The sequence below is a fragment of the Notolabrus celidotus genome, chromosome 17, assembly GCF_009762535.1.
Source record: "Notolabrus celidotus isolate fNotCel1 chromosome 17, fNotCel1.pri, whole genome shotgun sequence".
NCBI classification, from domain to species: domain Eukaryota; kingdom Metazoa; phylum Chordata; class Actinopteri; order Labriformes; family Labridae; genus Notolabrus; species Notolabrus celidotus.
The window spans coordinates 3,818,238-3,842,331 of record NC_048288.1 but is presented as its reverse complement, the minus strand read 5'-3'; the positions used below and the strand labels follow the sequence as shown (position 1 = coordinate 3,842,331).

General features: G+C 41.9%; 1 protein-coding gene across 2 annotated transcripts in view; it reads right to left on the bottom strand.

Annotated features, from left to right (window-relative positions):
* The window catches only part of ctnnd2a (catenin (cadherin-associated protein), delta 2a), a 518,337-nt gene that overhangs the window by 319,496 nt on the left and 174,747 nt on the right, over positions 1-24,094 (bottom strand). The window lies entirely within an intron of this gene.

Below are 24,094 nucleotides of genomic sequence, written 5' to 3'. Positions count from 1 at the left end.
TATAATGGTGATACTCTGGCAACCACAGCTGCCAGTAATTTACCGTAAAAAAACAACCTTTTTTTTTTTTTACAATGTCCCTAGTCTTTCCTTTCTTTCTCAGGCCTTGTTTGAACGAGAACTTTGTGCATATGGATCAATAACAACGACAGAAAATGATGGAGTATGCATGCCAGGCCAGTAGTTGGCGGTGTATCTGTGTAGTGAATCATCAGTGAATAACACTGTGTTCTTCAACACAGCAATGAGTCCAAACAAATAGAAGACTATGGCTAAAATAAATGCTTGAAAACTGATAGCTTTCTCAGGAGGAGGAGGAGTCAGCAGCGCAAACACAACTCAGTAGTTTGTCATTAGTGTAACTTTCCTCCTCGTACTCTTGCATGGCTATTTGACTAAGAAAGTAACATGAATGTGTGAATGACGTGAGCATTTCAGAGGCGACAGAAGGGGTCCGTGTAGAAATCATGTTGTAGCATTCGTAGCAGCTCTAGACTTTGAAACTATGACTTGAAATAACGAGCGTTGTGACCAAGCGTGCCGGATACGGCCCTGGTGGTGAGGCTTTCATCAGTGTGACTGCCCCCTGGTGGCTGGCTGCAGTATAGGTCAAAAAATCCGTCTCCCCCATTCATTTGAATGGGGGAGCAGTCAAACTTTAAAAAATAAATACACGTCATACGAATGTTTCTCACATCCGTATGCTGTGGTTATACGTAGATGGTATTTGACTGTTTTGTGTCCAAGGCCTCTTTTTTCTGAAAAGTTTCTTTTTCGTTAGTTATTAGAGTTTAAAAAACGGGGTTTTACTTCCTGTTTGCTTTGATTCACAGCCGCCGGAGAACGAAACTTCAAAGGGCACACAGCGTCTTGTGACGTTACGCTGTAGGGCGGAGCTTGTTACAGTGGCTTCACAGGCTCTGGCTGCACAATGGCTGCGCCCAGGAGAGGGATTTTTTGGCTTCAGAACCGTACAACGGGAAGATGCGGAGCAACGCTGTCCATTTTCATTTACAGTCTATGGTTGTGACTCTCTCTTTCGTACAGACCTCTGCCATGCTGTTAACGAAGTTGATATTAGAAGTCCCGTCTCTTCTTGATTCTGATTGGGTGGTGTTTAAGAAATTACATTGAGGAGCACAGCAGTGTTCCAAAAGTGGAACTATGTTCAACTGAAAATGTGGCGATGATAATCAGCTGACAACATAGACTAGTAGTATCCGTGACATCACCCATCTGTTTCTGAAGCGCTGTTTTGAAGCCAATCGTTGGCGGGAGCCATACTGGAAATGTTGAACTCAATGTGACTTCTGTCGAACTAGTGTGAGGTAAAGAGGCGGGCTTTGAGCCTCCTCGTTAACAGCTACAGGGTGCCCGCCTGTCAATCAAGTCAGCCATGTCCTTATTTGGGCAAAACTCATAAGTTTGATATCTTCAAAAATAACAAGTTATAAATAAATTCATCCTCGTACAGTGTGTGCTGATGGAGAAATCAACTTTTTTGAACCAGGCTGTAAACATGTTTATTTCTGCTGTAAAGATCGTCTTCTGTGAATGTGTGTGTATGTGGTTTCTGGTGTTTCTGCAGCCAGCCTCTAGTGGACGCTCCATGAACTGCAGTTTCTATCACTTCAGCATTGGCTTCATATTTTAAGACCGGATGTTGCCGCTGGGTCGACACTGAGGGTGTTTTTGCTTTGAACAGAAGATATGTGCTGCACATAAAAAGCAGCATCAGTCGACACAGCCACTTACTCTCTGTGTCTTCAAGTCTCTAGACATTAGCAGGGACAACTTGACCTTGCTGTATTTGATCTGTATACCTACAGTGAATGCAAGTAAGATCATTGGTGGAGCCTACCTGAATAAAAAGTTTATCTGCGTCACTAAAGTTTGTAACTGTGCGTCTCTAATGGGGTCCATTCCCTGTGACAAACATTTGATTAAAGAGCTTTTTTGCCAGTATTCACAATCTGTATCAGAATCTGTTCTGCTTTGTTATTTATGAGGTGTGTTTGATCATGCTGCTAGGTATGGTGTATTTTTTTTAAAAGCTGTGATTTTGATCCACAAAAAGAGGGAATAAAAATGCTGTCCCCCTGATAACGGGGCATCTAAGGACCAACTCAAAAGAGTAAAACCGATCAGTCTTATTAAAGAATCCAGCAGACATTGTGTGATTATAAACACAGCTTTATGAAATGAATGTCTTTGTTGAATAAAGTGTACGCTGCACTTTTAAAAGAGGCGATGTGTCCTGCAGGATGTTTGAAAACACACGTGTTCACTCACACAGTAGCCTCTTCACATCCTGGTATTTATAGCAGCGTTTCCCACACATCGACTAAACTCAGGCACTCAGGCAGGACACCCATACAGCCGCCCGGGTATACTTGCTGACCATTTAAAATTCTCTTTTTACAGGACTGCCAAGATCAATAAACTAATGTGATCTGCTCTCACTCTGCAGCCTAGATGATCAGAGAAACATTCTCTCTTATGTTTCTTTTAAACGCAGTGATTGCAGTTTTACATGTTTAATATGAACCCTCTAATGTTACTCTATAAATAGCTTTGTGCAGCTTGTTACATGCACTCTCGCACTTTTACTGTCATTAATAAAAGTCCCCACATGAGGCTCACCTGTTGTGAGAATTAGACTGCCAGTTCAATTGTCCAATTTTTCCAGTTGCCAAATATCTCAGTGTTGATGTATTAGGTGGGACATCACAAACATGATCACTGCAGGATCCAGTGTGTGTGGTGGAAGTAACTCCTTTTCATTCAGTGTTTGGAAAACATTTCTTGAAACTGAAATTTATGTGTATTTCTGTACCTCTTTTATTTAGGATCCACTAGTTTACTTTTGATTACTTATAATTCTATAATTACTATTTTGTATACTCGCTATTGTAATGTTTGCACTTTCCACTTTGCTGCTGTAACACTTTAAATGTCCCTGTTGTGTATGGAACTATATATGGACCTAAATTAAAATGAAGAAGCACATTAGAAAATCAAATTGTATTTCAGAAATGCTTTTTAATTTTCTTAATATATGCGCATTATTTGACTCATAAATAAAATTCATATTCAATAATCCTCTTTGCGTTTAAATTTTCATCTGCAATAATGTTAATTATGTCACACAATTAAAATGAAAAAGAAAATGACATTTGCTTTTTAGTTTAAAAAAAATGCCACTCATAATCAGTATCAAAATTCTAATTAAAAAGAAAATCTGTAAATTAAAATGCATTCACAGAAATGCTTTTTAATTTTCAGAATGAATACACATCTTTATAATCAAAAATAAAATGAAAAAGCAACCCTTCCTTTTTCATTCTAACTTTCATGTTTAAGCTTGCACATTTTGTAACACAATTGAAATTAAAAAAAAGTGACGTCTGACTTCACCTCGCAGACTGACCGTTTCTACCTACACATCCAATACGGGAGGCTGGTGGTGTGCTCTTTATATAGTTATAAGTGCAAATTACTCAACTTCACCATAGGTTCAACGCCCTACTCATTTTGTTTGCTTATTCAGAGTTGAAAAAGCTTATCTTAAACAAATCATTCGTGCTGTGATGGCCAATCAGCATGGAGATCCTTCAGTGACGTATGGTGTGATGAACAGACCGGTGGAGGTCCTTCTGCTACCTTCATCTGTGTAACACCACTTCTTTATCTGTTTTATGGAAAGAAGGATAAAAAGGAGCTCACAGAGAGGAAGGTGAGTGAGGAGGTTGGATTATCTGGTAATTTGTGAAAACCTTTGTCCGTCACTTTAAATCAGCTATCTGTTGTACTAGCACATTTGCACTTCCCCAATTATTATCACCCACTTCTTATCTTTGGCTACTTCATACATGAGAACGGAGAGACTTAATGCAAGAATTGAACAACTAAGGTGCCATGTCCACTGCCACTGTTTTTTGTGCTGGTAGTACCCACAGCCTCAATTTCAGAGCACTTCACACCAGTGTTTACTATTGCTCAGTTACGTAAGTTGTCCTGTGGTACTTCCGCTTCCATAGGTAGTTACTGTTACTGTTTTTAAATGCTCTGTGTGCTTCATACTTGCTTTCATTCAAAGACCTTTTAACAAGAAACTGTAAAGATTATTGGTAGACATCGTGTCATAGCATCAGTAACAGCTCTAAACTTAGAAATGTATCTCGAAAAAATTAGTGATAACTTTTTTCCTTGGAAAGGACCTCCGCCATTGTTGTTGACAAAGCTGATTATAGAAGTCCTGCCCCTTCTTGAATCCGATTGGTCACTGATCAAGAAGTGACATTGATGAGCACGAAGGTGTTCCTAAAGTTGATCTTTTTTCAACTGAGAGCGTCGAGACAACAATCAGCTGACGCTGAGTGCTGGAAACACTGAATCATATTGGGTTTGAATAGAAAACAGGTGCTGCCAGCACAAAAAACAGCAGCAGTGGACATGGCACCTAAACACAGAACATTCTGGCATTCAATACATATCACTGGCACCTTGCCAGCTACCTGCTATGGTTGCACTGATAGTGAGATAGAAGGAATCAACTCCTGCAACCAATTTCCAGATTCTCATGCCACGTCCCTTTGCTGGTCACTTGTTGTCTTGATTTGATGAGTCTCTTTAATCAAACTAGTATTCCTTGAGGTTGATTTACTCTAAAGTATGCCACCATTTTCTTTATATGCATGATTAAAACCTAATGAGGGAGAAAATCTGTGAAACCGGATGCCTTTAGACTGGCTGCTACGATATGCTTTGTGCACTGAGCATTTGCTTGCTTCTTCAAGCTCCACGGGTAGAATATAGGAGCACAATAGAATACCACAATCTGAGTTTCATATTGGTCATAATGATCGCACCAGTGTATAAGATGCAGCTCACCTTTTAGATGACAAAAATATATTCAAGCAAGTTTTATACACCAAATTTGAAGCAAAATATTCAACTGAATAAAGACTCTATTGATCATTGAAAAGGCAAACCGCAACACCATGCATCCTTTTGCTTTAGTATTCTGTTTCATGTTCAGGCATCGGCATTCTGATCACCGTGTTTTTCACTGAACTGTTCTGAAGTACAGCTGGCATTTTAGAAACCAGCTTACTTTAATCCTGTAAAATAGAAACCCTTTCTCCAACACTGAGCCTGCTGTCATCACACACACGCTCCAACAGAAAAATACATGTGCACAAGACGGTCGACGTGCAGGTGTAACATGGTTAAATAGGTCTGGATTAAATCCAGCTACATAGCGCAACGGTGACACCTGATTGATGATTACTGTTGTGTAATTTTGACATTCTGTCAAGGTATTTTTGTAACTATGAACCCGAGCAATTTTAGCCTTTCCAATATTACTCCTCTTGGTATTGGTAGAGTCAGAGGGTTTCATAGTACCCATGTTCCATTCCTTTTAAGTGACCATAAGCCAGAGTATGTTGCTTCTGTTGGTGTGCATAGTTCTTTTGTGTGTAGAGATAAAGTGACACCTCATGCACAGCCTATCAATGAGCTAGACACATCACAATGCACAAACACATTAGGTCCTGCATCCCCTGATGAAGTGAGGCTTTCTGACCAGATGACCACAATTGTGCCGCAAGTAGGACAACAACTAGCAGACAGTATCATGTCGCATCTCAACACATCAAGCCCCGCTGCTGCTGTGCACACAACTCATGATGAAAAAAGTGTAATTAAGGGTTCAGACAGTCGCACAATGGACCTTTCCCAAGTTCCCAGAGACAGGTAAAGGTGGTATTGTCGTCCAGCATAACCCACTGGCCATCTATGGACTTTTGCGCAAACATTTCAGCTCCACCCATTGCTCCTCTGCACCCCTTGCAGACTTTTAATCCACGCTGCCAAAACAACATGAAGATGCATATGAATACTGACTCTGACTGAACAGAGTGGCTGATGCTGCTGCCAGCATTATTTGACCATAATAATAATAATAATAATAGTAATAACTGGTATTTATATAGCGCCCTTCAATACACCCAAGGTGGCTTCCCATGGTCGGGTAGGGGGTCTGGGGAGTAGGTGGGGATAACACTATCTAACGAGGAAAAGGTGCGTTTTGACTGCTTTCTTAAAAGTGTCAAGGGTTGGGGTGCTGATGTGGGGAGGGAGAGAGTTCCACAGAGTGGGGGCTGCCACATTGAAGGCTCTGTCTCCAAAAGCCTGCAGCTTAGTCCGGGGGATGGAAAGGAGACCCGTAGGTTCCGGGTGGAGTTTGTTGGTGGAGGAGGTCAGCCAGGTTTTGGGGGGCGAGGGCATGCAGGGATTTGTAAGTGAGAAGGAGGAGTTTATAGGAGATGCGGTACATAACAGGGAGCCAGTGAAGGTGCATGAGAGTGGGGGTGATGTGCTGCCAGGGCTTGGTGTGAGTGAGAACCCTGGCAGCTGAGTTCTGCAGGGCATTGATGGGTACGCCGAACAGGACTCCATTGCAGTAATCCACCTGGGAGGTTATAAATGCATGGACAAGGGTCTGGGCAACTGAATCTGAGAGAGATGGACGCAGACGGGAGATGTTTTTTAGGTGGTAGAAAGCAGACTTGGTGACTGATTTGATGTGTGACTGGAAGAAGAGAGTGGAGTCAAGAATGACACACAGGTTTCGGACTTCAGGAGATGGGGAGATTGAACAGCCATCCACATGGAGGAGGAGATCTCCAACCTTCCTGAGCAGTGGCTTGGGAACCACAACCATGAGCTTCGTCTTGTTACTGTTAAGTTTGAGTAGTTTAGTTGTCACCAGGTTTATATGGTGTGGATGCAGTTGAACAGAGACTGAGGGGGAAGGTGGGTGGATGGTGAGGTGCTGAGATAGAGCTGAGTATCATCAGCATAACAGTGGAAATTAAGACCTTGAGACAATCCTAGTGTTGAAGTTACACGCATGTTTATCAGACATTGTCCAAGCAGATACCGAGCCCTTACCTTCAAGTCCAAGACAATCGATAAGTGGTCAGCTTGTGAGGTGCAAGCAGTGTTGGATGAGTACCACTTAGAGAAGAAGCTAACGTCTGCTGCTGAGAAATGCAATAAAGTTGAGATTAACACTGGTACCACTTCAGCTACAAACAAGAGCGAGCAAAGAAAAGCGGTGGGCGAAGACCCGTCTGATTTAGAGAGACTGATTGGTATGCTGAAAAAAGTGCTGCCTCAAGGCTCTGGTTTCACCCTAATAACAAACAACATTCTTACAACAGACAACCAAGAATTGAGGGCTTCAACTCTGTGCCATGTTTAGTGTGCAGCAACGCTTCACATTCTGGCTTCACTCACTGCTGAGAGCATAACACAGTGCTGAACCAAGGAGGATTTGAGTGGTGAGCAGTCCAGAGTGACAAACTTGATGGTCGACACAGTCTTTTCAAGTTCGATATTGTTGAAATCCTCAGTGTATCTAATTATAGCTGTATCAAAAGCAGAGACTCCTGGGTTTTGTCTCTGGTAGTGTTGTATCATAGAGTCCTTGTTGGTCTGCCAGATGTCTATGTATTTGTACCAGGACTTCAGATTAGCTCTCTACCTCTAGCATTAGCTGTCATCCCTGTAGAAACAGCAGTCTGAATCTTCCTCGTCTTGCCCCACAGGCAGGGCGTCACACATGCGTGATCCTTCACACACTTTCAAACGCTGCATACTAAAAAGCAGTGTAATAGCCTGTCAAGCTTTAGGAGTGTGTGGTCAACAAAACATCTTCCTCTCTCTGGATGAATGCACACACACTCTTTTTTTCTGCCATTCCTGTTGACTTGACAGCAAAGCAGAGACCATAATCCCACATGAATGCATACTAATAACCCCCTTCACTACACACACACTCTCTCCATTGGAATAATTATAAGCACCAAAGTCAAAAGGAGTGCCAAGCCAGTGATGCACACACTCTGAACGTTTCTGTAATGAGTTCAGGGTAACTTCAGCACAAATTGGAGCACCTCTGGCGCAGATCCAGCACATCAGCAGGGAAGATGTGGAAGGACAAACATTGTTTCTTTGACTAGGAAGGTACATTTACTCTCATCAATAATTACAAGTGTGCAGAATCAGTAAAATATTTACAATCCTGTATTGACCAATGAGCTCCCTGGTGCAATCACTGTAATTTAGAAACTGCTACAATCAGCAGAAAGACGCGTCATATTTCAATACTTAGTAAAAAACAGCCAGAGCTGACTGATGATGAAGGGACTGAGAAGTGACATACACAAATAAATAGACACTACATGCTCTCCAAATATCATCACAGAGGAACTATTAAGTCTAATGATGTCAAAAACAAAGAGAAATAGGTAACACATATGTTCAAATAGCCATCAGGTGTCTTATTATATAGGCTCAGGGGAGATATTACCTTCTGCAGCAGTTGCTAATAAGCTCATTTCTCTTCTCTGTCTCAGCGCCTCTCATCCTCTCTCCTCTGTTCTTTTACTCACCTTGCTTTTTGGAGTCAGTTTCTTCCTTGTTTTTTTTCTTTATCTCACTCTGCCTCGTTTTTTCTCTGTGATTCTCTCTCAGGGTTTTCATCACACTCTTTCTGTTTTCCTCTCTGCCTGCCTCTCTGGCATGGTTTGGTTGGTTCTTATCTATTTTCGCCACTATCTGGTGTTGGGGGAAGATAAGCATGCATTTGCATGTTTAATGAACCGAGCACCCCTGATTCCCCTCAGCATGAGGACTCACACACACACACACACAGTATGTATACACACAAACACGTGCACACACAAACAGCCACACTGCTGCTGTTGGCCATGCACGCCTCTGTCTCCTCTCCACTGACATGGAGTCACCAGCTGCTGAGTCCTGTAGGATGAAACATGGCCTATCAGTCCCCCTCACATCAACAGCTGGAAAGCAGAAGGACAACATTTGACCTTCACACATTATTTCAATGCAGAGGAATTTACAAAAGAGAGATTACAAGCAAACAACACAATCTCAGATCTGTTTGAAGTCTATTTGATCCCTGATGGAATTCATAGAAGCTGACTTCTTACAGCGAAGATCAGCACTGAAAAATAAGGAACATAACTTAACAGGTAAACATAGGTTGTTTACCTGAAGTCAGTCTCAGAGGACTTCAGAGGACAGCGGTGCTGGTTTTTCTACATGGTTAAAGTGCGTGCCATATACACAGAGGTTACAGTCCTTGTCTCAGCAGTTGCTGCTTTGATACCTTTTGTATCATCACTTTCCACACTCTCTACACCCCACATTATCTATCTCTCTTCCGCTGTCCTAAAGCAACAACAAACTTCAGAATTGCATGATTAATTTAACCTTCTCCATGCAGAGATACAGATGCATTTTATCAGAAAGGAAAGGAGACATTTCATTAGTTACAAAGTCGCAGAAAAGGTATCTTAGAGTGAGTATGTTTCCTTAGTTGTTTCAACAAGTGTTTTCTAAGCTTGACTGTGTGCTCATATGGACATCGGGTCTCCATGCTCCTCCCACTGTGGGAAGTGAAGACAAAATACCAACACAGTGGGCGCTGACATTCAACCAGCGGCTTTATCAGCAAAACAGACTCCCCTGTTGATTTGAAGACACTCTTGATGACTCTTGTGTTGGTACTGTGTACATCCTCCTCTACCCTGCTAATCCAGAACAAAATGATTTTACAATATTCTACATTTTTGAGACACACTAGTATACTACAATATTAAGACATTAAATCAAGATTCACATTTATTTAATAAATGGACTTTCTTATCACTTCTTATATGAAGTTCTACACATGTTGCCGCCCAGTGCTAAATATGACAGCCATCTGTCCAATCTGAATCAAAATGAGACAGTAGTTGAACAAAACAAAGAGAAACCTGATATCATTACTGCAGCAAAGAGCCTTAGTGTAAGATGGGTTCATCCCATTATCAATCAATCAATCAATCAATCTTTATTTGTATAGCACCAAATCACAACAAACGTTATCTCAGGACGCTTTAGGAGGTCTAGACCACTCTATGTCAAATTATGAACAGAGACCCAACACCAAGATCGCATAAGACTCAGTCTGACTCCACCTTAATCCATCATGAGCATTGCACATCGCAGTATTTAGCTAGTTACAGCGGAGAGGAAAAACTTCCTTTAACAGGCAGAAACCTCGAGCAGAACCAGACTCATGTTAGACAGCCATCATGCCTCGACTGAGTTGGGTCTTATTTAACATTAATTTAACACAATTTAATATCATTAACAGGCAATGTGTCAAACATGGGAGAAAACTCAAATCAACAGCCAGCAGCAGGTGAACATAGTGAATAAAACATAAGGACAGTAGTAGTATCCCACTTGGTTTTAGTTTGAGCAAATGTTTCTCAGGGTTACGTACTTAAAAGTGGCACAGCATCCTCCGTACTGGCTACAGTTCAAGAGATCAGCCATTGAGCAGACAAGCAGTATTTAAGCTCTTAGTATGCTTGGTACACATTGGCTCTACTTAAGTGTCCCTGAGCAACAATCAATCCCTAAATCTCTGCCAACATTTCAGAGCTCCTCTGTGGCTGCTCTGACCTCTGACCTGTGGTTGAGATACCGGAGATAAAAGTCCCCTTCTCAACAAGCAAGGAAAATTCAAATCCCCGTCTAATCTGTTTGTAAAGGCTGGATGAATTCACCTAGGCAGCTTTCATTGAAATAAAGCTAGCATGGCTTTCATACAAAGTCAAGAGAGACAAAGCCCACGACAGGGTCTTCAGATTCTGTCATTTTTTGTTATGTGGAGTAAAAAAGGAACGTGCTACCTAAAATACAGAAAGCCCAGATGTAATTTAAAGCAAAGATGGATAGCTTTGAGGAGAGATGAAACAACAGAGAGAGAGGCAGACAGAAAGATAGACAGTGGGGATGACAGCGGTGTGAGAGATGTTACCACCTGCCACCATTTTTCTCGCCTCCTCTTGGAAATGCATCATCAGTCATTAGGGGGGAGCATGACTTGTGGTATCATCATTACTCAAACAGACACACACAGAGAAACACAGAGGCCCATACACAAGGCGTATTCTAAGGTATAATGCAGCCACCTATAATTTGAGTTCTCTCTATGCAGCGTTTTGCTGAGCTTATAAAACCGCCTGCAGCTAATGGCGTGATGGATCCCTCTATTATCACCCAACGCAGGAGACCAGAGTGGGGTGTAGTGAGATAAAGGAATGTAATTGGATAGTATTTTAGCCGTGGCAAAACAGGAGGGTGGTCAGTGACAGAAAGAGAGCATCGAAAAAAGCTGTAAAATGATAACTGCATGATGAAGTCTAAAAGCACTGTGGATGTGATGGACCTGTCCAATAAATTAGACCTAACAGAGAAAAGAAAGCACGTGTGTAGTGCATATCTCTGAACGCATTCAATTTAACATGATGCAATAATTTAATGGATAAAATGTACATTTTCACTGGTTGATACAGTGAAACATGATCAGATGTCGGATAGAAAAGTGCAAAATATAAAAATTCACTCACAGAACACAAAGTAAATGCACATTTCTTTTTAGTTAGCAATGTCAATGTCTGTCACTTGGACCAACACTTCAATCCAGACTGAAATATCTCTATCTAATATATCATGGGGAATTTTGGATGAATAGTCATAGCCTGTTAGCGGTGCTTTGTCAGGGTTCCCACGCGTCCTGGAAAACCTGGAAAACAGTTGACCAGTTTTCCAGTACTGGAAAACACCTGGAAAATGGGAGAAAAAGTAAAATGTCCTGGAAAATCACAGATTGTCCTGGAAAATTATTCCAACATGACTGCATGCGACCTGACAAGGTTAAAAAAAACACATCCCCATTCAACATTTGTGGCCATTTTTGTCATTCAGTTCTATTTAGGTCAATTTATGCACTGATCCTCTTATTATTATTATTAGTGGTGCAACGGATCATAGTTGATCCGTGATCCGTACAGATGCCTCTCCAAGGGTCGGCACGGACGTGGTCCGCGGATCGGTTGATGAAAAAAGTTGCGCGTGTTCACGTGATGACCGCATGTTCAATCCTCACTCACTCGTCAAGCGCAGTGGTAGTCATGGCAAGTGAAGGAGCAGAGGGACTTGAAAAACCTCCTGCATCTTGGAAGTCACATGTATGGGAGCATTTTGGTTTCCTTGTGAAATACAGTGAATGCTGAATGTGCTTGAGCCACGTTATGAAATTCTGTTGCGCACCCACTAGACCAGAGGCCGTCAATACGCGGCCCGCGGGCAGCATCCGGCCGCCTATTTGTGGCCCCCGAACTGTTATTCCTTCACTCTGTGTTTTGGTCGGGTCACCGTGTGTTTACCGGGACTTGTCTCCATGTTAGATACGCAGACAGGCTGTTACTGGGTCACTTAAGAGTCCACTGCTGCTAGTGCAATTTTTAACTTTCACTTTGGTTTATGGAGCAGTTCACATATTGGCACTTTGCCAGCTGTAGGACCCTAGAATAAAACGGTGTGTTCACAGTTTGCAGCTCAAAGATAACTGGACGGTGAAAATCAGCAAATGAAAGAAGAATGGAGTGAAACTTTTGAAGTTCCTCTGCTCCTTCACTTGCCATGCCATGAAATGCAGTGAATGAGCCAGGACTGGGCCCACAGATAGGGTGCTTTGCACAAGCATTACATTTTGAATTGAATCTTGTTTTATTTAATGGGCAAAAGTTTACAAGTGTTTTACAAAATAAATGGAGGACAAAGTTATATTTGTCTTGTCTTCTTTTTTTTTTTTTTTTTTTTTTTTTTTTTTTTTGCTGATCTGAAAAATGATCCGATCCGTGACTCAAAACCGTGATCCGATCCGAACCGTGAGTTTTTTGATCTGTTGCACCCCTAATTACTATTATTTATTTATTTCAGTAAGGCGGCTTCCTGATTTCTTTGCTGGCTCTTTTGTTTTTTACTTAGCTAATTTAATATTTTTTGAGAAAAGAGAAAGCTAAGATGAGAGTTGGCCATCATTGTTACTTGGCTGCACTAATAAAGTGCTGTACATCTGTGGTTGCATTGTTCTATAATTAATTTGCCATACTTTATAAGCATGTAAGAGATGATTTCATGGATAGCCATATACTGCACGTCTTTCAATGTAGACTTCCACTGAGAGGAACATATTAGACTATTTAAGAACTAAATTAGGAACTCAATTTAGACTCTCATACCAGCTTGATCATCACTGAAATTGTCCTGGAAAAAGATCTCTGGAAAAGAGTGGGAACCCTGTTTGTGCTGGTAAAGGCTGATTTATACTTCTGTGTCTCCCCTACGCAGCAGGGGCTGACGCAGACATGAGCACCACATACAGTGTGGTCTCTCTGATAGCTGGTCGCCTGCTTCCGGCCCCGCTACGATCTCTGTTTACTTTTCCACAGAGATTCAGAGCGTGTTATGTTAATCTACAGCTGATACATGTACAGTATTTTTACTATAATGGGTAAAATATGCAATTTTAGATTACTCAGAAAATATTTGTAAATTTTTGAAGGCATCTCATAGAGATGACCCCCACTTTGGGAGCCACTGCCATATCATAGAGCATCGTATCCCAATGAATAGTAATGTGTTGCATTCCATTCCATCGTATTGTAACTAGAGATGGGCATTTCAAGCCAAAATACTATTCGATAACCATTGGCATATAGTCTACGATAGTCTAAGATAGGAAGGCAGTGGCAAATAAAAAAGTCTTAGTCTTTGATTTAAAAGAGGTGAGAGTTGGAGCAGACCTACAGCTTTCAGGGAGTGTGTTCCAGATATGTGGTGCATAATGACTAAACGCTGCTTCACCATGTTTCGTTCTGACTCTAGGGACTGAAAGCAGACCAGTACCTGATGACCTCAGAGGTCCAGATGGTTCATACAGTAGCAGCAGATCAGCAATGTATTTTGGGCCTAAACCATTCAGTGCTTTATAAACCATCAGCAGGATTTTAAAGTCTATTCTCTGACAGACAGGAAGCCAGTGTAGAGATCTAAGAACTGGAGTAATGTGGTCTACTTTGTTGGTCCTTGTTAGGACTCGAGCAGCAGCATTCTGTATGAGCTGCAGTCGTCTGATGGACTTTTTAGGGAGTCCTGTAAAGACCCCGTTACAGTAGTCTAGTCTGCTAAAGATAAGTGCTAGCGCTAGTTAGCATAGCCACATAGCTACATGTTAGTAGCTGTGTACCAAGACACACGTCTACATACTGATAAATAAAACAACAAGAAACACTAAATCTGTGACCAATCCTTCAGAAAGGTCCTGCTGCAGGTGCCTCTCCGTCAGGGTCAGATTCTGGATCAGATTCAGAGGGTTGAAGTAACGCGGGTCTGTGAGCAGTGTGTATATTCAGCCAACATGTAAACATTAGATCAATGTGCTGGAGAGCCGAGGCCACATCCACTTCCTGAGGGGGCGTGGTCAGAGAGAAAACAGACCGTTCTGAACAGGGCTGAAGAAGAGGGGTTTTCATTCATGCCAAAATCTGATTTCAAAGTGTTTTTTTGAGCATAAACTTTAAAGACATGTTTTGGGGACCTCTTAGACCAATATATATTGATGAAAAAAGCATGATATGTCACCTTTAATGCAGTTAGCGTTCTTCTTCTTCTGTTACTTAATGCGGTTAGAAAACAGCTTTAAGATGCTCTATCACCACCGTCTGGCAGGAATACCATATGACAACAAGGCACCGGTCAAAACGATGAAAATTGTACTTTTAAAATGAGAAAATATTCAAAGTAACTCTTCGATTTTTACTAAGTGGACGAATGTTCGAATATTTGAAAAATCATTGCCCATTCCTAATTGTAATGTATTGTATCATGAACATGGTCAGAATGATAAAAACTTTAAAAAAGGACTACAAACTTGTTCTTTCTTATTTTATTATCGTCTTTGAATTGGCTGCATATGAAAGCACTTGGTTGGGAACATGTCTTGCTTCCAGCCAGAGCTCTGTTCACAGAGCTGCTGCCGGGCTGCAGACTCCACAGATGTAAAACTTAAGACCAAATGAAAAGAGTGGAGATGAAAGGAAAAGTAACTAACATGGACAACAACAGCAGAAGAGAGGGGAGAAAGAAGAAAACAAGAAATAACCTTAAGTGAAAGAGAAAATGAGTTACAAAAAGTCAGACAAACACAATTCAGAATGTTTTCAGCACTTACCATGTGTCAGCGCTCTATTGCTTCGGTCATCTCTGATTCAGTGGTGTGAATGTCTGCTCCCCAGGGTGGGAGAACTTTATAGTCTGGTGTATGTGTTAGATGCAGGGTGAGGAAGTGTGTTTATGTCTGTGCATAAGGCACAAAGAGAGACGCTGGTCCCTACTGGTCTAGGACTAAATGTCAAAGCTTGATTAGAACTAATAATCCTATACGTGCTTTGAGACCGGGCACAGACGAACAGCAGCACAAGCATGTGGTGACTCACTGCTTTTGTTCTCTCCTCCACTCCCTTCTCTATTCCTGCTCATATATAGTCGCTCAGACACTTACACACACACACACTCTTGGACACACAGGCTTTACCTCTCTCTGACCTACCCTAGGGGTCTTTGGGCAGATGTGTAAGTCTGAGCAACACAATCAGAAAGCTGTTATTGCCTCAGGACATGAACTTTACACCTCTATCTCCCCCCTCTTACTCACTCTTTCACACACGAACACACACACACTTTTTTGTCTACCAGTGTCTCCTCGTGTTACTTCAATATGTTCACTGGTATTGTTTGTTACACAGTCTGCAGAATTCACAGCGTACATGCAAAGACCTGCAGTAAAGCTCTGAAAATAGTCTGTGTATTTATGTGTAAACTCCTGAGTGCTCATTTGCCCCTGTATATATCTATCAATCACACACAGCACTTCCTTAGAGTCACAGGAAGAAACCAAGACCATGAAAGCATGGTTATTTATTATTACATTTACCAACTAATATTTCCGCCAAAGTTCGTGCATGTCAGTTTCCAGATGTTTTACATGAAAGCGGGGGTAAACTGTTTTACACGGTGTGCAATATCGTGGTGGAACATAACGTAAGTCCTCACTTGATCGGCACTTTTCAAAAGCAAAACACGCAAGGAGAACGGGAGAAAAGAGGGGACAGCAGGCAAGACAAGTGACCATGACAACTTTTAGATACTCAAATACCCTTTAAGTATTAATAAGCTACAGATCATACGTTTTGATTTTGTTGACGAGATGATGACAAGATGAAAACTTCAGTGGCGGGCCGTTGGACATTCAGAATCCATGTTTCCCCCCGCTGTGCGTCTTTAAAGATAAAGTGATGACTTCCTGTGACAGGCTGAGTTATTATCTGAGGAGCTCAGTGTTAACTTGGTCTCTACCTGCAGCAGGTGTGCTTTATGAACCAGCTCTCCCCCTCCTCCATGCATCTGTCTCTTCTTCATTGATGATTTTTACCCCCGGTGTGCGTTAGTGACAAAGACACAACCGGGGGACGTCTGTTTAATATTTGATGTTGGACGTTTTTGCCGCCGTTACCGTCAAAAGCTCTGCGTCTACAGCTTGATTTGTTCCAGTTTGGTGAAATATCAGACACACCTCTCCTACCTCTCTGACCGCCATCAGTTTATCAGCATCAACAACCTCAAGTCACGCACAGCCCCCCTCTCTCATGGTGTCCCCCAGGGTTCGGTGCTTGGTCCCCTCCTCTTCATCATCTACATGCTCCCCCTTGGTCACATCATACGCCGCCACGGCCTCCATTTCCACTGTTATGCCGACGACATCCAGCTTTACATTTCAACCACATCCATCACCGCTGCTTCCCACACCACCCTCACAAACTGCCTCACTGAAATAAACTCCTGGATGCAAACAAACTTTCTCAAACTCAATTGTAATAAATCTGAAATTCTCATCATAGGCCCAAAATCCCTCACTTCCACCTGCCCAGACTTCTCACTCACTATCGATAAATCCACTGTTTCAGCATCCACCCACATCCGTAACCTTGGTATCATTTTTGATCAGTCACTTAACTTTCAACAACACATTAACAATATTTCAAAAACTGCTTTCTTCCACCTCAAAAACATCGCCCGTCTCCGCCCCTCCCTTTCCTTCACAGCAGCTGAAACTCTCATCCACGCCTTCATCACCTCAAGACTCGATTATTGGAATAGCATCCTCTACGGTACACCCAACACCCTCCTCAACAAATTACAATACATACAAAACTCAGCTGCACGCCTCCTCACTCATACCCGCTCCAGAGACCACATCACCCCAGTCCTCCAGAACCTCCATTGGCTTCCCATCCCCTTCAGAATACAGTACAAGATCCTACTCATCACCTATAAAGCCCTCCATAACCTAGCTCCCTCCTACCTCACCGACCTTCTGCAGCCATATAATCCCTCCCGCAACCTCCGCTCCACCAACGCCAACCTCCTCACCCCTCTCACCAAACCCAAGCACCGAACCTGGGGGGACAGGGCCTTCTCTGTCGCTGCCCCCACCCTCTGGAACTCTCTCCCCCAACACCTCAGATTCTCTCCCTCACTCAACAAATTCAAATCCGGACTCAAAACACACCTATTTAGAAAGGCTTTTAAACTAGAATTGATTGATTTTTTTCTTGTTTTGTTTTGTTTTGCTGCCTTGCTTTTCTTTGCTTTTTTGCACTGTTTTCCTTTGCTTTCCTATTGTATAATTGTATTTTCCTGTAAAGCGCTTGGAGAACCTTTTAAAGCGCTTTTATAAATAAAATGTATTATTATTATTATTATTATTAAGTAAGTTTTGAACAACTCCTCATCATCAAAGATGCAGATGCATTTCAGAGTGCTGTGTACCGTCTGTCTGTCGAGTTCGCCTGTCACTGCAGGTGCATTCAAGGACCGTCATAAATCTGCAATACAGTCCTTTCATGGCATTTTTCTGTGAATCAAGAGAATCAAAATACAGTCACAGTGGTCACATCAAGAATGTTTTCTAAAAACAACTGCCAATCATTTAGCATATTTACTTGCCCCTGACATGTTATTGGGGGAAAAAAGCTTAAAAAAAAATCACAACTTTCAATGCAATTTTTTCAAAAAACCTGTTGCAAAATCAGGCCTTTTGGGACTGACAATGGAGCCATGTCAGCCTTTTGTGTACTTTTTGTCAAATCAAGAGTACCAATTACTTTAAAATTTGGTGTACAAGACTCTCTATAATACCTAAAAAGTGTTCAGCATCAAATGTTTCAGTGGCACCATTAAACCAGTACAATTCCAAAGACGAGTCTGGTATTATGTGAGGTATTTTACTCAGACAGTGGCACTATAATTTAGCCACAGGTTCGTCATGGACCTGCAGCAGCGTGACAACCAGTGCAGCTGCAACCCTCTCAACAATCAGTGACTGCAGACTGAAGTCACTTTCTTCACTTGTAGCTTTTGGGGTTGCTGGTTAACATGACTGCCACACAAACGGGACATTAAACGGGAGAGGTGTGTGCGTCTGTGTGTGTGTGTGTGTGTGTGTGTGTGTGTGTGTGTGTGTGTGTGTGTGTGTGTGTGCGTGCGTGTGGATGGATGTGGGGGGGTGATTATTGGAATAATTGTCGAATAGATGCCAATGATTATCAAATAGTATTTTGGCTTGAAATGCCCATCCCTACTTTGTAGTTGATCACTTCTCAACATTCCTAACTATTACATTTGTAAAACTAAGTTGCACTTTTGTTCCCTGAACTTTCATTCATATAGTTGCATGAAATCATCAACAGAGGTGGTAGATAACACTGACGCTTGAAGCATGGATCAGACAGTGGACAGAGAAAGAGATAAATCACATTCCTCACCCCGTGAGAATCCTCAATGCATGACAGCAGGATGCAAAAATAATATGGCCAAAGGCAACGTCTGCCAGAAAGAGCTCAGTGAAACTAGCACAGAGTAATTATCTCACACACACTACGTACACATGAGCACAAACTGCATGATTAGATGGCCTGCCAATTATACAGGGAAACAGATATCTGATAAACAAAAGTGAAAACTAGAGCAGAGAGAGAGATGTGTAGAGCAAGGGTAAGACAAAGGTGAGAGCAAATGAGACAATGAGGACAACCAGAAGGCAAAGAGAGAAAGAGCACAGGGGAAAAAATGGGAAATCATAAATCAATGAACCAACTGTATTGCGTTGCTGCCACAGGGTAATGAAAGCTACTCATTAGCCATCTATCTCTTTCTCACTCTCTCTCCTCGTTGTCCTCTTATTCCTTTTTGTTTTTTGTTCTCTCAGTTCTGTGTTTCCCCCCCTCCTTCAGTAGTTGATACCCCATCGCTCTCCACTAAACGCTAACAATTCCATTAAACAACATAACACTCATTTAGAGGTCGCATTTGTCTCGCTCAACTTGGCCCAGCATCTGCATACCAACCGAGGGTCTGCCTGCTCTGCTGGGATCCTGTTATCTGACATGACCTTTACGCTGTGGAATAATTGGCAAATTAAAATGGACTTCTGTGAGCCACTCTCTTTCTCTTTAATGACATGTCTTTTTAACAGCCTCACTACCTCGTGCTGCTTTCTTTGTTCTGAAGAATTACTGATTCTATAACGCCGTCATTTGTCATGTGATAAATACTGCATGATACTAGCCATGAGGCATCAAGCTGGTTCCATGTTTGCTTGTAGCCAGAGGAATACGAACACAACATTATTCAGTTTAGCCAGTGAATACACAAGCTTACCTGACAACTCATCTACAGCCTTGCTAATCTATCGCCCCGAGTCATAAGTGGCTCAGCAGCACATTATTTTCACCATGGTATATGAGCTGTGCTGTAATGTGCCAATAAAGTGTCCCAGAATGCCCAATGAGGTCATCACAAGGCAGATGAAAACCATGATTTACTCTGGTTCTAAAGCAGCTGAAGTGACTTCTTTAGGTTTTGAATAATCCAACTTTACTCTTACATGCAAATGACACGACAGAATGAGTCGTATTGAGGACCGACCTGGGTATGGCGTTCAGAAAGTGCTGCTGCAGGATAAATCTGACTGCAATCAGGATGTGAAAATGTGCAATCACATAACTGCATAAAAGGCATTTATGATTTAAGAATGAATGGGTGTGTTTGTGTGTGTGTCCTCTCCTCTGATTGTTTGGAGTCTGTTTAGTGATGCCCATCAGCTGCTGTGACAGTTTGTGTTTGTGTGTGCACAGTATGTTTTTTGGTCACAAGACTATCGAGAGTGCAGGGGGACCAACGTGGATGCTGATGAGCAGGAGCATGTTACGGCCAAATTCCACTTGACCTGTGTCTGGTCTGTCTCCGATCCGTCACAGCACCGGATCTGATAGGTTTCTATTCTAGTCGATGTGTTAACTTCCACTGGATCAGCTCCATTGCGTTCTGGCTGCATCTCTGATCCAGCGGGTTGGAGCCCTACAGATCAGAGATGCAAGACTTCTATTTTTGTAAGGTGCCGGAGCACGACGCATCAATCTCAACAGAGCAGATGGAGTGGGACAGGAAGTCAGGTTTCACCAAAACAAAATGAAAACATCCGGTTAATTTTCAGAATAAAACACTCTGTGTTATCACCAGATCGTATTTCACTTAACTACAACAACAAACCAAAGTCATGATGAGCTGAGCCAGGCCTGGAGTCAACAGGTCAGAGGTTTTCAGAGGACCAGAAAGACAACATGGATGAAGAGAGGAGGAGGAGAATCCTTGATTCAGTGATTACTGCAGGAAAGCCTCGGTCACATGACTCCAGCTGTCCGGCAGTCTGGCTCCGTGCTGCATTCTGAAAACACAACCACACCCAACGGGTGTTGATGTACGAGAGAGCACGGAGCCGGACTGCAGCAGATGGAGACGGACTGGACACGGCTCTGGTGGAAGTCCCTTGTTAGCCTATGCTAGACTAGTGGCAACAGAAAATCTGTTATAAGATAGTATTTTAGATTCAGTTACAGTGAAGTTAAAAAGGAAGAAGTGCTGTGCAATTAGGGATATTATCAATTGATTGAGTATCGTTAAGAACTTACTCAAACACACCTTCTTGTTTTGATTTTGTGACCCAACATGGTTAACAAACATGTGATCTCATACTACATTCAGCTATCTGGGAAGTTTGACGTTTGAAGCATGTTTCAGTGTGAATCAGCTGGCTGAGGGTGTTGCGTGCAGCGGAGACGCTCAGCTGGGGGCTGCAGCTGTGCGCTGGGTCTCCACGGGTGCTTCTCTTAGGGGAGAATATGCCGCCAACAAAAACACGGACACGAAGGTTGAGAACTTAACTCAGGACATTTCCCCATCTTTGGATACAAAGCCAACAGACCGGTGGGATGGCCCTGATGTTGCTGTATGTCTAAAGATCAGCTACATCAGAGCCATGTTTTCTGCCACCCTAACACACGTGCGCTCCTAACTGATGCCTGATCATGTACACATGCACATTTTTCTCAAAAAGAATGAGAAGTTGAAAACTGAAACTGTGAGTCTGAAATATGTTTCTGTTTGGTTCTCTTGTTGTAGTAAATACACATGTTGTAGCCTGAACCTTCACTTTAAATGACTATGAGTCCACAGAGGTTATTTTATGAGCCTGCTCCATACACTGATATTCAGCGTGTTAACATTTTGTACGCACTTATTATCATGAGCTATTCTATACATTTTGATGCTGTCCAAAATATGATAAAGGGAATAAAACACATTTGGTATTGTTTTTGTCACAGAAAACATCAAAGTTTTTTTAATGATAAATCAATAATTGATTTTTAAAGTCCCCAAAGATCAATCTCAGAGAATACTTAAATATCTATCCCTATGTGTAATACTTGCAAAGTTAAAGTCACTACGTCGTGCAGCAACATGACCAACGTGTATCAACACCTGAGACGAAGAGACAACGGAGGGTAGTCAGAGCCAAATACAACCACAGCAGAGCACAACAACATAGTCTCAGGGGTCATTTCCTCCTGGTTTCAACACGCCTGCAGGGTGATCAGATCACAGCTCTGAGTACAAATGCACACACTTGACATCTGCATGTATCTCTAATGAGTCTCCCATGAGCACTTGCTTCATATTCAGAAGAAAATTAACTATTCATCATGTCTGTTTTTTAAAAATATTTTCAACATTTAAAATGTTTTTATTAAATATTTATGTTTTCAATCAATAAAATAACATGTAAGAACTATCATTAATCTCTGCATGTTTCTTGTTAACCAAGCAAGACTCAAAATAATATCTTTTTTTAAATCAAACAAACTATGTTGTGCTGCAGCACTAAGGTTTGGACCAATACAACGTGAGTTGACTGACTGAATTACATTTAAAAGACAGATCAAACTTTTCTTCACTGCATTTCTTTGTATGTTCTTGTTACTCACTCCTTTTTGCTCTTAAATCAGCTGGTGCATTTTCTTTTTTTTTTGTTGCTACAATCCAATCCAGAAATAGATTCATTGGCCCTCATTTATCAAACGTGCGTACTACCGAAAACTGGGTGTACGGCCATTTCCACGCAAAGGTCGGCATTTTATCAATCTGGAAGTTGGCGGATGGCGGATGATACGCTCAAATCCCACGTCAGGTCTGAGTTTGTGTACTCAAGTTTTCATGTCCGTGTGGAGCGCGGTGCAGCAAAGTAAATCTGTCTGTGGCGAAGAATTGGCGCATATAATACAGTGCATATTCAGACAGACATACAGAGGATCACAGATTAATATTTAGATCCTTAAATTATATGACACCTAAAATGTATTTTATGTCTCACTCTCTATCGAGCCCTGATTAATGCTTATAATGACGTTGAACAGCTCGAGCTGTCAGCTGATTTCTTCCTATAACAAATGTGTGTTTCTTTATCGATTTACTTTAAAACTCTACAAAGCTTTCAGCACTTATCAACACTCCCGTTTGCACAGTTCACTCTCTATAGAAAATATTGAAGATGATTTCAACAGAAAAACAAGAACACTTAAAGGTGACATATCACTCTTTTTTCATCAATATATATTGGTCTAAGAGGTCCCCAAAACATGTATTTAAAGTTTATGCTCAAAAAAACACTTTGAAATCAGATTTTGGTCTGCCTGAAAAACCCTCTTCTTCAGTCCTCCTCAGAACACTCTGTTTTCTCTCTGACCACGCCCCCTCAGGAAGTGGATGTGGCCTCGGCTCTCCAGCACGTTGATCTAATGTTTACATGATGGCTGAATATACACGGCTGCTCAGAGATCACGTTACTTCAACCCTCTGAATCTGATCCAGAATCTGATCCTGACGGAGCGGCGCCTGTAGCAGGACCTTTCTGAAGGATCGGTCACAGATTTAGTGTTTCTTGTTTTATTTATCAGTATGTCGACGTGTGTCTTGGTACACAGCTATGTGGCTATGCTAACTAGCGCTAGCACTCATCCATGATAAATAAAAATCATCCACTAGATCTTCAAATCTGCAGGCCTGGGGAGTAAAACCGACCTCTACCAGAAAGGCAGCAGGACCTTTCTGAAGGATTGGTCACAGATTTAGTGTTTCTTGTTGTTTTATTTGTCAGTTTGTCGACGTGTGTCTTGGTACACAGCTACAGCTTCAGCTATGAACATGTAGCTATGTGGCTATGCTAATTAGCGCTAGCACTTATCCATGACAAATAAAAATCATCCACTAGATCTTCAAATCTGCAGACGTGGGGAGTAAAACCGACCTCTGCCAGAAAGGCAGCGGGACCTTTTTCTGAGGGATTGGTCACAGATCTGTGTTTCTTGTTGTTTTATTTGTCAGTATGTAGACGTGTGTCTTGGTACACAGCTACAGCTACGACATGTAGCTATGATATGTCACCTTTAAATTCACCAGAGGAAACTGGATTAAACTTTTAGCATGTGAGATACACTTTTTACTAGAAAGATGTGATTGATGACGGGATTGTGATTTTCATCCAGACGTGGTTTTTCTGACTCCGGTAATGCCTCTTTTCTGGCTGCCAAACAACACAGTTGTATGTCTCTACCTCAGTTGCTGTGGTGTCGATCTCCAGATCAGACATGTTTCCTGTTTTGCCATAGAGCGTCCCTCCATGTCGAAATCCTGTGGGCGA